Source organism: Ochotona curzoniae, unplaced genomic scaffold, assembly GCF_017591425.1.
Source record: "Ochotona curzoniae isolate NIBS_2020 unplaced genomic scaffold, NIBS_Ocur_1.0 scaffold_3554, whole genome shotgun sequence".
Taxonomy (NCBI): domain Eukaryota; kingdom Metazoa; phylum Chordata; class Mammalia; order Lagomorpha; family Ochotonidae; genus Ochotona; species Ochotona curzoniae.
This window is the reverse complement of record NW_024467111.1, coordinates 620393-633490: the sequence shown is the minus strand read 5'-3', so window position 1 is coordinate 633490 and position 13098 is coordinate 620393. Positions and strand designations below refer to the sequence as shown.

At 45.7% G+C, this 13098-nt stretch overlaps 1 non-coding gene across 1 annotated transcript; it reads right to left on the bottom strand.

Moving 5' to 3' along the window:
- Positions 1-6718: 6718 nt before the first annotated feature.
- LOC121145566 lies at positions 6719-6825 on the bottom strand. Its single transcript, XR_005882055.1, has one exon. It is a non-coding gene; the product is annotated as a U6 spliceosomal RNA (small nuclear RNA).
- Positions 6826-13098: the final 6273 nt, after the last annotated feature.

Sequence of the window (13098 nt, the reverse complement as noted above, 5' to 3'; positions counted from 1 at the left end):
CCAAGTTCTAGCACACTCTCATTGTGTGCGATCCTAGGTTGCAGGTGTGGGTAATACATGCTAATCCCACCTGCACCTTCCTCCCTTCTCTGTGCCACAGGCAGGAAGAGAGTTTGAAGGAGATTTCAAACTCAGGAGACAGAAAAGCTGAAGGACGCTTCTGTTTTCATTCTCTCCTTTCAGTAGGGCAACAAACTTACTGCCTTAGGCACTTCCCTGGGACACATAGTCAGATCAGAGATTCTTTTAAACCCCGCCCCCCCAGCTTAAAGCAAAAACCCACAGGGTTGGGGGTGGCATGGTCGCATAATAACCTAAGCCTCAGCCTGTGGTGCCAGCATTCCAAATGGGCACTGGCTTGAGTCCCAGCTGCTCCACTTTTGATCCAGCTCTCTGCTTAGATCCTGGGAAGGCAGCAGAGGATAGCATAAGTCCTTGGACCTTTGAATCAATGTGGGAGACCCAAACGAGGCTCCTGGTTCTCAGCTTTGGATCAGCTCAGCTCTGGTCATTGCAGCCATTTGGGAAGAGTGAAGATCTCTCAATGATTCTCCTCTCTCTCTGTAACTCTGCCTTTCCAATAAAAATCCATAAAATAATTTTTTAAAAGGTTAATCTTTTTCTGCATCACTGTCTGCCTTGGTTATAATCTAGAGGGTGGAGAAAGGTTGCCTCCAGAGTGAAGTATTAACTATAACACTATTCTATAACTACATCTCTTCAGTTGTAAAGCAGAAAAGTGGGAAGAGTTTCCATACGTACAGGCTTTCTTTGTGCTGAGGGACAATCTAGAAATTTTTTTTAAAGATTTATTTATTTTCATGGGAAAGGCAGATATACAGAGAGAAAGATCTTCCATCTGTTGGCTCACTCTAAGTGGCCTCGAGAGCCAAAGCTAAGCAGATCAGATCCAATCATAAAGCCAGAAACCAGGAACTAGAAGCCTCCCCCAGGCCTTTTACATGGGTGCAGGATCCCAAGGATTTGTGCCATCCTCCATTGCCTTCCCAGGCCACAAGCTTGGAGCTGAATAGGAAGAGGAACAGCCAGCACACTAACTGGCATCCTGATGCTTGAATGAAGAGGATTTAGCCAGTTGAGCCATCGCACTGGGCTCGACAATCCAAAGTCTATGAAACATATTGGATAGAGTCAAATATTGTGCAACTTTATCTCCTCCAGGACCACAATGACTTCCCAGTAATACACCCACTCCCCCATTAGTCCTCTGTATCCCAAAATTTCAGTTACCTAAGAGTCCTGTGTAAATTTACCAGCTCTTCAAGAAATGTCTAGAAGGCTGGGTTATATTTGGATCCAAGCCCCTTTTTCTCCACAAGACCTGAGGCAGGATAAGGGAGATTTGGGTAGTTCTACAGGTGATCCAGATACTGCATAGAGGCCTTCCAGAGCCGAACACGGGTGTATCAGTTAGCCTGGAAGGATGCCAAACCCTCTTTTGCCAAACACTAATGAGGCCTCAAAAGCTTGCAGCCCTAGAGGCTGCAGGGAGATTTTGGCATTCGTTTTATGTATCCCATGTACATGACCCTAAAATTGCCATCTGTGAAAAAGAGGTGCCCTTCCCCACATGTCACAGGCAGCTCCCAGAACAACCCTAACTGGGGCCCAAACTGTCCGGCAGATGATTGGAGAAAAAGGCATTTTGTTTTTTGTGTTCTAGAGGGCCTACAGAGAACTAGAACCATCCTCTTAACTACTCTGTGAATCACTTTAGATCAGTCAAAGGCCATAGGAGAGTCCTCTTCCCCCTCGGAATAACCGAGGAAGATTCCAAAGAAACATGCCTGATTAGACTCGGGTTCTATAGAAGGACAAAGGAGGTTCCTGGCCTGGTCTGCCCCAGATATCAGGAGCAAGCTCCAGAAATGTGCAGTAAAAGTGGCCATGACCATCTTCTGCAACCAGATGAGGAGAACACCCAAAAGTAGGAGCACAAGGATGGGAGAGACGTGTGTTCCTGGTGGCAGCTACATCCTTCCAGCGGTGGACACTGCACCAAAGATCCTCAGAACAGATCCCTGCAGGGCTGTGTTGCATCTTAAGGGAGGCGGAGATCTCCAGAGATGGATGATCTAGTAGACCTCCCACGGGGGACCGCAGGGCCTTCTTCACAAGTTCCAGACATACCAAATTAGCACCCAGGAACACCAGGTTAGTCTCACAGTGGAAGATCCATCAATTTCTTTCAAGACATTGGAGCAACTTTTTCTGTCCTGCTCTCCAGCCTTGGACCCCTCTCTTCTTCTCTCTTAGTATAACCACCAAATGTGTTTCAGGCACTGTTAGGTTAGGTATTTCACCCAACATTTGAGCTGTGTCTAGAAAGACTTAATATTCACTCATTCCATTTTGACTGTACTACAAAGTCCAACACTTTTGCTAGGTAGAAGATGAAGATCATTCTTCTTAAAGGACCAGGAGAGACTTTGTATCTCCCCGTGACAGAGACTGATACTAATCCCAAAGTGTAGAGTATTCAAATTGCAGAGCCTGTCCTATTCGTCTTAAAAACCCATCTACTTTTATATCTTAAACAAAAACTCATGGAACACAGACAAGGGAAAACTCAGGAGATACATAATGTTCTACATAATAAGAAAATTGAAAATAAAGGGGTTGCATGTTCACTTGTGGAAAGAAAATAAGTAGCAAAGTAAGTGACAAAGTGTGGAAGTTACCCCAGGGAGAAACCTTCTCAGATACGATGATAACAGATGATAACAACTTTCCAGCTGTACACAAAAAGGCAAGTCACCTCATTAGGCAATCCCATTGGATGGTGGGAACACAAACTCACCCTGACTGTGAAGAGGCTGTAGCTGTAGGTGCAAGCCAGCAGCTGCTCAGCCTGTTCATGGTCCCCACAGCCTGGGCCAGAAGCCTCTCACTGCTCTAGCAAGTTTTTTCACCACCCCAGTGCTGATTTCAACTGGTTTTCTCTCACAATCAAGAAAGCAGGGTAGGGGAAGGTAATTAATGAAATCAAAACACAAGGGACCACTTTTTAAAGTGATAATAAAGAAGAAACACCAACATCTAAAGGGAGAGCAGAAATAACCAATAGAAAAAATGAGGAAAAGGATGTGGCTATAAACACAGGATGGTTCAGAAGTCACAGAGATCTAAGATGGCTGATAGGGTGTAGCCACACTAACTTTAGCTGCTCCAAATAGGAAAGAGCAAGGGAAGGACCCCAATTCCTAGGGCCTGATTGATGGAAATTTTTATTAAAGAAGTGAAAACAAAGCAAAACAACAACAATAACAAAGACTCTGTAGGACAAGAGAAGACAAAGCTGTCAGTGCAAGCAGTGCTGGCTGTGGACCACCATCTTATCGTGACAAGGTAGGAAGAAACAGTTGTGTGAGCCAAGCCTTGTAGGATTAGCTAACAAGGAATTCCACAGTCATCCTCTGACTTCTCCTTCAGCCTGGGGAGCTGCCTGGGGCTTGGAGTAAGGAAGCCACTTTGTGTCCCCACTTCTGCAGGGCACCATCCTCAAAAGCAGAAAGTCGGGAAGTCCTCACATGATGCATTCCTACCTGTCACTGAAATCAGCACCAGAAGGAGATGTCATCTACTTAAAGACAAATGAGAGTAGACTAGCAACCTCCATCACCGGGGATGTTGATTCATGGAAAATCTTGCAAACTCCAATGACTTGGCAGGGTGTCCATGTAAAGTCATGAACCAAGAACCTGGCTTCCCATCCCCCAAACAAGGGCCTCTGACAAATAATTGGGAGGAAGCACCACGTTCTTTTTTTAAAAAAATATATTTTTAAATGATATTTACATAGCTGATCAGGGTGGGAAGGGTCAAGGATCAGGAGAAAGTGGGCAAGACCACTGTTTACACATCTTCTTTTTCTTCTTTCTGTATCTAGGGAGGGGAGGACACAATGGGAGAGATCACACATCGCCTCCCCAATACTCAATGTCATCCCAGGGTCCCCGTTGTGGAGCATGTTCTAAGGGTTCTGCTCAAGAGGTTTTAATAGTTCTGAGATGCTGTTGATATTGCTGCTCCAAGGATGAGAAAATCTTGCCAAGGTCAATTGGCTGACAGAGTCCACCTCAGAATCTCCATTCTCCCAGGAGTTTGCCATCAGACTTGACTGGGATAGTTGATCAATTTGTTCTGCCCTCCTTTCTCTGCCAACCAATGGGTGCTGTGGTCCAGTCCAACTCTGCTCACCAAATGCTTGGTCCTCACGTACACCAGGGGAATCTACAACCCAATAACCGCCTCCCCCCTCCAGTGGACCAGCCCTCAGCTCTGGTTCCTGTGCCTGCCAGCATGTTTAAGTGGACTGGTCTGGTCTGGCCCACGTCTCATTCAGATCTTGTATACATCACTGGGCATTGAAGGCTAACTCAACTAATTCCCCTCTCCAGGCCACACTCATGCCTGTGAGTGCCACCACCTGTCCAGCCAGGCCTGCCCCCAGTCCTGGTTCTCATGCTCACCAATGGGTGTTGTAACCTCAAAGAAACCCATATGGGGCCTCATGAACAAAGATATACACAGCCTGAAAGTGAACAGATGAAAACAGATATTCCAAACAAATGGAAAGCAAAAAAGAGCAGGTGTAGTCGTTCTAATATCAGACAAAAAAACTTTAACCCAAAAATTGTCCAGAGAGACAAAGAACATTATGTAATGACTAAAGGATTGTTTCAACAGGAAGATGTGACCATCACAGTAAATGTACATGTACCCAATACCAAGGCATCTGGCTAATTAAGACAAACAGAAATGGATCTAAAGAAACACACAGACTTCAACACACAATAATGAGAAACGGCAATACCCCACTGTTCTAAGTAGACAGATCAACTAGGCAAAATCTTTTTAATGTTAATTTTTAAAATATTATTCACATAGTTGAGAGCGATACACACCTATGTGGGCCTCTGATTAAGATGCAGATGGATAGATACCAAGGAAGGTGGGTGTGACAAGTATTTCATAATTTTTTCCCTGTGTTCCCAGAACAGGAGGGAAGGAAGCTGTTCTTTGCTGCCAAATGACATTAGCATTTTGAGATGGGGGACAATGATTGGATGACACCCTAGAGACCCCCAGCAAGGTTGAGGGTGTTCACAGGGTGTCACTTCGTAGGTTTGATACTTCTGAGAAATTTTTGGTTTCAGTGTTTCAGGGTTGAGGAAATTTTTCTAAGGTCTATTGGCTGACCAACATGAGCTGACTGTCACGTCCCCTGGGTACTTCTAGGCATGCCCCGGCCACTGCACAGGCATCAGCAGCTGAAAAGACCCAGTCCAGACACATGCCCTCCAAGGTCAGACTATACATCCTGTGATTTTTCCCTGTGGCCAGAGTTTAAAGTCTAGCAGTTCAACTGGCGTGTCCTCCAAGAAGCCTTGCCTGGGGTGGCCTCAAACTTGATTCCTATATGCGTCAGCCAGTGCAGGGTCAGGCTTGATTTGTCACTTGCACCAGCTGACACATGGGATCCCATATGGGCGCCGGTTCTATCCCAGCAGCCCCGCTTCCCTTCCAGCTCCCTGCCTGTGGCCCGGGAAAGCAGTCGAGGATGGCCCAAAGCTTTGGGACCCTGCACCCGCGTGGGAGACCCGGAAGAGGCTCCTGGCTTCGGATCAGCATAGCATCGGCCGTTGCACTCACTTGGGAGTGAATCATCAGACGGAAGATCTTCCTCTCTGTCTCTCCTCTCTGTATATCTGCCTTTCCAATAAAAAAAATTTTTTTTAATTAAAAAAAAATCAGTAAAACTAGGAACTGTTTTATTGAAAATATATTTTTAAATTGATATACAATTGGCCCAACTAACCAAATACCCAAATTAATAAAATCAAAGATGAAAGATATTTTACAACAGATATCACAAATATAGAAAGAATAATCAGGAATTGCCACACATAGATATCTGCCAACAGATTGGAAAATCTTGAAGAAATGGAGAGAGCCTCAGGATCAGTAACAGCCAGGGAAATACATACACACTTTCTCTCTCCCTGTCTCTGTATCTCTGTCTCCCTGTCTCTCTGTGTCTCTCTTTCTCTGTCTCTCTGTGTCTTTCCCTGTTTGTGCATCTTTGTCTCCTTCTCCCTGTGTCTCTCTGTCTCTGTGTCTCTGGTTTTTTTTCTCTGTGACTCTGTCTCTGTATCTGTCTATGTCTCACTGTCTCTCTCTCTGTCCCTCTCTATCTCCCTGTCTTTCTGTATCTGTCTCTCCCTCCATCTCTCTCTCTCTCTCTCTCTCTCTGTCTCTCATACACACACACACACACACACAGAGTAAGGTTTCTCCTCATCCAGGTTAGAATATCTATCATCCAAAAATCAATAAATAACTTTAAAAAAACTGCTGGCAAGAATGAGGGAAAATGGTACCCTAATACACTGCTGGTGCGAAGTAAACTAATAAAAGCATTATGGAAGACAGTATGGAGATCCTTTAGAAATTTTAAAGTAGATCTACCATTTGATCCAACCATCTCACTCCTGGAAATGTGTCTGAAGGATATGAAACAGAATATGATAAGTTATTTTTACCCCTCATTTTAATCACAGCTCAATTAAAGATAGCTAATATAGGTAAAAGGCTTAGATGTTCATCAACTGAAGACTGTATTTTAAAAAATGTGGTAAATATATACTATGAAATACTATTCTGCCATAAAAAGAATGAAATCTTGTCTTTTGCAATAAAACGGATACTACTAGCAACTATTATGCTCATCCTTGCGCAGGGGCCATGTTAATCTTCTCTGTATTGTTCCAATTTTAGTATATGTGCTGCTGAAATGAGCACAAAACTATTATGTTCAGTGAAGTAAACTGGATACAAAAAGATAAACATCATGCTTTCCGTTATTTGTGATAACCAGTATATACAGTCACAAAAAGTAATATGTACAGTGGAATTGGCATTTTGGCATTGGTTATAGTTTACTCTTGAGGAATCGTAAAGTTTTTCTACTTACTGTTTGTTGAATTCTTTACCTAATGAGGGTTAAGCTTGTGATTAAAAAATAAACTGAATGCTGAAAATGCTGAATGAAAAATAAAGGAAAGAGGAGAGAGGATGTTAGCACAGGTGGGAGAGAGGGTAACATAGCAAGTATCACAAGTCTACAAAACACTTGGAATTTGTTCACCTTACATAAATAAAATAAATTTAAAATACTTTAGGGGTTCCACCCGCTGTCAACATCGTGCAGTGTGTGGGACCAGGAGGGTGAGACCTTGGGGTCTAGGTGGGAGAACTTCCAGCAGCCTGTTGTCTGCTGGGAGGTCCCAGGCCGGTCAGACTCCATGCTCAGAGCCCTGATTCCAGCCACCGTGACCATGCGGTGAGCTGTCACTGGGCCTGCCCAAGCTCCAGAGGCACCAGCTGGCCACCTGGCAGTGAGCTCTATGGTTTTGCGGGTATGAATTGCTGTCTAGGTACCTACATGTTGAGCCCACTGTGCTTCTGGGTTGCAAATCAATGCTGAAGGACCTGCAACGACAGAGTAACTTTTCCTTGAAGGTAAGTGAGGGTACTGAGACCTGGTGGTTTGGAGACGAGAGACCAGATGATCTTCACGGGTCAGATTGATATACCAGCCTTCTTTGAGTCCTGTGTAGAACTTGTTATCACCAAACGATGCTGATCAGTACACACCAGTCCATGCCAAAGCTTAGGCTGGGGGATTGTCTAACAGGCTCAGATTCTATTACCTGACAGAATGTTGGAAAACATTAGGCAGGGGCATGACATTAACCTGTACATGAGAGAACCATTTCCAGGGGTAGATTCTGTGGGGGATGTGTAGGCCAAGCCCTGTGGAAGTACTGTACTGTACTTGAGCTTGGTTAGCTCAAGAGTTGGGGTGGTGATGGGCCAAGCTAGGCATGACCAAGGAGCCTGCCATCACTCACTGGTAAAGGAACCAACAACAGTTTGGGCTGCTCAAGGCAGTGTCTGAATGTGCATCCTAAATAGGGTGTGGGGTAGCCCGGGCTGTAACAGTCACCAGTTCATACAAGGCCAAACGGGAGGCCAGACTATGCCAGACACTGGCTTAAAACCCACTGGCATATATGAGAACTGGGTCTTGCAGTGGGTCAAGTAGAGGAACTTGGGAAACTCCCCTAGTGGGTCATAGCTCCAACTGATCACATGGTCCAGGCCTGAGGGTGAGACAAACTGGGCAAAGTAACTCCAATGGCTGTCTAATGTGTGGGTTGGTAATAGAAGGGGTTGGACCAGGTAGAGCCAAGCAAACCTTAACTCATTAGCAAAAATAGAAATCAGGATGGAGCACAGGTCATGCCGAGCTAGGCTCTTACACCAACTAGTCTGCATGAGCAAGGGATACTAGGCCACAGCATTGAAGGCAAAGACTGAGACAGGTGAGGGGCTAAGCCAACTGGGTCAGAGCACCATGGCACGTGCATGATCTATGGCTGGGAACAGGCCTGTTTGGGGAACTGAGAGGACATCCAAACCGGGTTGGGGTTCCCATGGCTGAGTGTGGGGGCCAAAGTGGGAGCTGAGTTCTGGTCTAGATATGGCTGCAATCTGCCTTGGCACAAGTGTGAACTGGGGCTGGGTACACTGAGCTGAGCTAGCCGCCAGCACCATCTGGTGCTCTGGAGAACCTGGGTAGATGTAGGACTGCACTAGGGCTGGGTCTCTGTCCCTACTGAGCCATGTGTGAGCAGTGTCTGGGTATGGACAAGCTTTGGCTGGGGTGAAACATCCAACAGTAAGAACTGGAATAGATTGAAGGCCAGCAAGGAAAGGCCACTGTTCCTTCCAGGATGGGAGGTGGACTAAGTAGGACTGGCCCATGGACCCACCAGTATGTGTAAGATCTAGCATAGGGAGAGTTTCTGATGGAGGAGCTTGGGAAACCCCTCTGTCGGAACACAGTCCCTGCAGGTGAGTGCAAAAACCATGACCCAGACCAGAGAAAAATTCCCACAGGCATTCATTTGGCATAGGTCTGGGGTAGACCAGGCTGAACCAACTCACATCACCTACTGATAAATCCAAGCACCAGAACAGTGAGGGTCAGGCCAGGTATGGTCACAGCACATACCAGTACACATTACAGCTGGGATAGGGTGTATGCTGGGCTGGGCTAGACTGTAACCTTCACAAGCTGGAATTGGGGGTGGGCTGATCAGGACCAGGCCACAGCATCCACCGACAAATGCTGAGGTGAGTTAGGCCATGCCAGACTGGGCTACAGCACCTAAACGCACATGTAGGAACTGGGAGGGAGGGAGCAAAGCCGGTAGGGGGAATGTGGAGGGCCCCCCTGCTGGAAAACTTTGCCCACTGGAGAACGCAAGTTGGGATGGGGACAGACCAGACTGCGCAGAGATACAACACCTGTAGGTCTCATGTGAGCCAGATCAGGGAAGAGCTGGGCTTGGTTGGCTGTCGCTACTGGTGCAAGCATAAATCAGAATGGGTAAGGTTTGGTTGGGCTTTGTCACGGCATGAGATGGCAAACGCTGGCACTGGTGTCTAATTCTGTCAAGTTAAACTACAGAACCACCTGGAAAGTGCATGATCTGGGAGTGGACCCAGGAGGGAAATAGTGGGCACCTCCCTCTTGGGTTATCATTTCCACTGCAGAGCATGAAAACCAGAACAGGGGCAGACCTGGCTGGACAGAAAGGCACCCACAAGCATGTATGTGGGCTGGATAGTGGGCCCGGTTGGGTTGAACTAGGCTTCAACGCCCATTGGCACGTAGAAGAGCTGAGTGGGTTATGGGACAGACTGGACCACTCTGCGGTACATTACTGGCAAGCAAGGGAACCAGGGCAGCAGGTGGGCTTGGTGGAGGTTATTGCAGGTCACTCCGAATAGGCTGCAGCTCCCACTAGTTAATGTGAGAGCCGAGTGTGTGCTGTGCAGAATCAGGCTGAACTGTAAACACTCATTGGTTCGAGTGGAAGACAGGGCTGGAAACAGAATTACCCAGCAATTGCAACCACCAGCTGATTGGGGCGATTGACTGTGCCGGGCCCTGCACTGGCAAATATGCACAAGAATCTGGTCTGGGTTCACCTCAGACAAAGTTTCTTTGGGGATCTCCCCAGTCGAACTGCCAGACTCAGAACCATAACCATGAAGAGAAGTGCAGGTTCCATGGTCTGTCATGGAGTGCAAGTGTCAGAGCTGAGCTTTTTGAGAGGCTCAGATTGAGCAGTGGACACTATATCCAAGAATACATGGAGGGTATGGCAGTCCATTGGAACCTGCGGAGAACGCCTGGTACCACAACAGAGGACTGAGGACAGAACAAATCAATCAACTACCCCAGCCAGGTGTTGGCAACGAAAGTCTAGGCCCCTGCCACTCATGTGGCAGACCTGTAAGAATCTCCTAGCATTGGCTTGGCCCAGCCATTTTTGTGATTATCTTGGCAGTGAACCAGCAGATGGAAGTTATTTCTCTCCTTGTCTCTCTTTGTAACTCTTTCAAATAAATAAATAAATAAATATATCTTTAATAAAACTACACAAATCTTTGCAATAAAGGGGTAGAAAAATATAACGATGCTTCAAGGTAAGTTAGTTTCACTGGAGTACTTTACCAAACATTCAAATAATTCACATCAATTCTGTAAATCTACTTCCAAGAATAGGAGAGGAGACACACTTGCCATCTCATTGCAAGGGCCAGTGCTACATTGATACTAAAATCAGAAAAAGACATCACACAGACCCCTGACACACACAAAGAGGGGAAAAAGTGAGTGAGTGAGGGAGAGATTTGAATTGAATGTAAAAATTAGCAAGAAAATTTTAGCAAATCAAATTCAAAGATTATGAATATTAAAAAAAATACCACAATCCAGTACGAAAGTGGAATTTATTCTAGATATGAGATTGGCTTGCTATTTCAAAATCAAGAAGTCATATACTTATTTCAATTTATGTACGAAAGTATAGATTCAGCAACCATTAAACATTAGCTCTAAAAATGATTGGAATCCTTAGAATAAATCAGAATTTCCTCAACCTCACCAAGAGCATCTTCAAAGTGTGTTGATATGCTCTCACCATTGCTATTCAACACAGTTCTGGAAGTGCTAACCATTGCTAGAAAAAGCAAAGGGAAGCAGAACCTGGCGATCAAAAAATAAAATGACTCTGTTTGCAGCCAACATGATTGTCTACAGAGAAGACTCCAAGAGTGTGCGAAAATCACCTAGAGCTGACAAAACTGCTTATTGAAATGGCAGGAGACAGGAATGCCATGCAAAAACCAATTGTAGGAGTCCAGCCCAGCGGTGTGGCTTAGCTGCTAAAGTCCTCGCCTTGAACGCGCCAGGATCCCATATGGGCGCCGGTTCTAATCCCAGCTGCTCCACTTTTCATCCAGCTCTCTGCTTGTGCCTGGGAAAGCAGTCGAGGATGGCCCAAAGCTTTGGGACCCTGCACCCGTGTGGGAGACCAGGAAGAGGTTCCTGGTTCCCGGCTTCAGATTGGCGCAGTTTCAGCTGTTGTGGTCACTTGGGAGTGAATCACCGGACGGAAGATCTACCTCTCTGTCTCTCCTCCTCTCTGTATATATGACCTTGTAATAAAAATAAACAATAATAAATCTTTTTTAAAAAACCAATTGCATTGCTGTATATCAACAAAATAAAAAGCATGAGTATAGCAGGTTAAGGTGCCACCTATGACTCTGGCATCCAATACAAGCACCTTCTCATGGCCTGTCTGCTCCGCACGCTATCCAGCTCCCTGCTAATAATCCTGGGAAGGCAGTGGGAAGTAGCCCAAATGCTTGAGCCCTATACCCAGGTAAGACACTTGTCTGGAATTCCAGGTGCCTAGCTTCTGCCTGGTCATTTGGGGAGTGAATCAGTGGATAAAGATTTCTCCCTCTCCTTGAAAGTTTATTTTTCAAATAAAGAAGTAAATGTACTTTTAGAAAGTGGAAACTTGAAACATGGAACTACAAAGGAAATCAGACTGGAATACATTTAAGATGTTTTTGGTATTGGGGCCAGCACAGTGGCTCAAACAGGCTAATCCTCTACCATGTGGTGCTGTCATCCTACATGGGTGGTGGTTTTAGTTCCGGCTGCTCCACTTCCTATCCAGTTGTCTGCTTATGGTTTCAGAAAGCAGCAGAAGATGATTCAGGTCCTTGGACGCCTGCATCCACTGGGAAACTCAGAAAAAATTCCTGGCTTCTGGCTTTGGCTCAGCTCAGCTCTGGCCATTGCAGTCACTTGGGGAGTGAACCAGTGGATAAATGACCTCTCTCTCTGTCCTTTCTTCTCTCTGTAAATCTGCATTTCCAATAAAAATAAATAAATCATTAAAAACATTTTTGGTATTATGACATCACAGAGTTGTGCATTTCATAGCAGCCTTCAGCCCTTTTACTAGACATCTCATGGCAAACGTCTCTCCTTGTAAGCTTGCTCACACTCATGCCCAAGTGTGTACTTGCTTGCTCCCTTCAAATACATTCTGCTGTCATTACTGTGCAAAAGTATGTCTCTGTTTTGAATTGTTTCCTTATGCAGGAATAAGAACCTGAATAAGAAAGGCAGAATGAATGAGGGAGGGAGACACACACACACACACACACACACACACACACACACACACACGAAGAGAGAGAGACAGAGACAGAGACAGAGACAGAGGTATTCCACTTCCTGGTAAAGTTCCCAAATGCCTGCATCGACCAAGTCTAGCTCAGATTGAAGTCATGAGCAGGGAACTCTGGGTCTCCCACTTGGGTCATAGGGGGCCAGGTACTTCTGTAGGATTGCCTGGTATCCTAGCAGGGGAGCAATTTTGAAAGTGGAGCAGTCAGAACTCTATAGGATGCCAGCATCATAAATGACAACTTAACCATAGCTGTGTCATGGTGATCAGCCCTAGTGATGGCCTTCTTGTTGACAGAAATCAAGGCAGTCAGTGGTAGGCATCCCATGGTAAAAGAAAGAGCACATGGGCGACACAACCCAGCTGTCTTTTATAGCAGAAGCACTCTTAGGACATGAACCCATTCATGATGACATAGTCATGATTATCGCTAAAAGGCCCACCT